Source organism: Mus pahari, chromosome 4, assembly GCF_900095145.1.
Source record: "Mus pahari chromosome 4, PAHARI_EIJ_v1.1, whole genome shotgun sequence".
NCBI classification, from domain to species: domain Eukaryota; kingdom Metazoa; phylum Chordata; class Mammalia; order Rodentia; family Muridae; genus Mus; species Mus pahari.
In genome coordinates, this window is record NC_034593.1 from 128,021,872 (window position 1) to 128,024,670 (window position 2,799).

A 2,799-nucleotide genomic window follows, 5' to 3' on the forward strand; every position below is an offset into this window, starting at 1 on the left:
AGAAAGAAAGAAAGAAAGAAAGAAAGAAAGAAAGAAAGAAAGAAAGAAAGAAAAAGAAAGAAAGAATGAAAGAGGTAGGCCTCAGTAGCAGACAAGGCAATCATCACTCTTGCTGGGTCATCATTCACCACTGTCTAGATGTTGGAAGAGACATTACAAATTCATGTTTATTAGCGTTTATGATTAGCATGACAAAAATACTTATCCAGCACAAGTATAAATATGGTTATTAGAAAATTATGAACCTTTGTATTACCACGTGGAATAGAAAACAAAGTAAAGCCTAATTTATGACTAAAGACAAGTATAACAATATTTGAGAACAGTGAATGATCACAATCTAAGTCTGTAGTAGAAGCCTTAAGATGCCAGTTTCTTAAACAATAGGACCTTCTTACTCACTCAGTGTTCTGTAGGTAATGGAGGTGCTTCACCACATTCACTCTAGTAGCACAGAAAGGTGCCACTCCTCACATCAGTATCAGTGGCCATCTCCACTTCTGAAAGAAAAGCATCCAGAGTCACTGATGCTTGTGATACCACCTTTAAGTGACAGCTCCAAATCCCCATGGAACAAAGGTTATCAAGGAGTCTCTCTCATCTCCATTATGAATACTGAACAGGAAATGTCTCAATACAAATGCATCCTTCAGAGTATCATAATTTTCAGATGATTGTATTTGTGATTTCTAATTTAAAAATATAAATCTTGGAATGCCAAGCGATTAGTTTCTCACGTTCACATAATTTCTTTTTTCTGATAATGCTAGATTGTAAGAAACTTCACTAGTGGGTTTAAGTACCTTGTAAAAACTAGCAATTTAAAAAATATTACCTAAAAAGACACTGCATCTTGTATAATAATAAACATTGAAAATTACATTGAAAATAAACATTGAATTGGCAGAACACTATTGACACACAATGCATCTTAGTCTACAAGTAGAAAACTCACTGACAGAAATAATGGCTCTCAGAAGAGGAAATTATCTATTGTTCCAAGTTCTACAAGACAGACATTAAAAATAACAATTTAATTGGCTTTTTAAAATGTCAAATTGAGGCAGTGAATTATCAGCCCAATTTTTAAAATATTGGAAGAGCATAAAATGGATTGAGTACATTTTGGAGAACATAGAATATACAACTATTACAATTTTAGAGGAAGTTTTCTCTGTGACTGCAGATGTTTTAAATGTCAGTGCAATTCAGTTGAAATATATTAGTTTTATGTTGTACTGACTTGAGTGCTCGTGTTACATGCAAAAGGCCCAAATACAATGTAAAAGTAGCCAATTATATTGGTTAATATTTGGCCAATCCCCACACACTATTGTTTCTTGTTTATAATCTTTACTACTTTACTGTATCTCCATGCCAATCACACCAATGAATTATTATTTTATATCAGAGAATAAATTAGTAATGAAGCAAGAATATAGAATATCAGTGGACTTATTTTGGTCTGTAAATGTTATAACTTGACCAAATTTAATTACTTATTCACTATACAGAATACATAGGAATATGGTTTTATCTTCTTTGAAAAATAATTTTGGTAAATATCAATACTTAACCTCTTTGATTTTTATGTTGAATCTTTACTTAAAGTTTTCTGTTTTAAAAGTCTGGTATTCATGCAGATGTTATTACCAGGGATTAATGAGAGTACCTTAGTCACAAAGGCATGACCACCAAATTGAGCCCCTGGTCCTTTCTTCTCTCTATTTTGCCTCTTGTCCCAAGAGAAAGCATTCAGTCAGACATCCCAACCATTGCCATAGTACACGCCCAGACAGATTTGCTATTGAACAAGAACCTTGATATTTATGAGCCATATAAACTTATCATTTTCATAAATTATTAGTTTTGTATATTTTGTTAAAAGGATTAAGATCTGGTCAATAGGATATAAAGAAATTTCATTTTTCTGTTTTCCTCATAAAACCGAGTTCTAAATTGGACAAAATAGTAGACGTATTTAGCAGTTAATATACTAGGGTTTTAAAATATTTATGATAGTGTTGTTTCTTTTTAAAACTAACAAAAATCATTTTTATAAATATTGCTGTCCTAACATTATGGAAAATAGAAATAATGAAATACAGGTATACTTGGTCATATCTATTTAAAGCATACTTAAAACTACATCGTAGTTAGCATCCATGGATATTCTGATCCCTCTACTTTACCCATACACTTTTGTAAACTTTTCTACACTGGTAAGGTTATATAAGTACCCATAGCATATTGATAGAAAGGTATGCATGAAATTACCTTACAAAAGCTATAGTTTCATTACTCAGCTCCTTTTCTGCTGACTTGCTTGCTATTGAAGAAGTTAGGACATGGTCAGAAGCATATAGAGGTCCAACTTAGTAAGTCACTAACAATTTCTGAAGCAGAGCTATGGTAAGAATGACATGACCTTAAAATGTAGCAGGTTCAGAAATTTCTATCACAACTATTTTTTTTTAGTTGTATGCTCTCATCCCCAAGCTGTTTTGTAAACCTATTCTAAATTCAGCTGTTTAAAGTCCACATTTAGGGACAAAATGTTAGCTAAAAGAATCTAAGTTTTCATTAATGTAAACTGTTTTTTCTAATTTATTTTTAATCCCATCCATTTTCAGTCGTTGAACATAAATATAATTGAGTGAGATGAGGGTAAATGGTGCTTATTCATGATATCTAGCATATTCAATAAATACAGCAATCTGCTTGTTATCAAGGTTTGTTGTTAGAGAATATTGTCTATGTAAGTAAATATTCTTTTGTTGCATTCAGTTCAAGAGCACT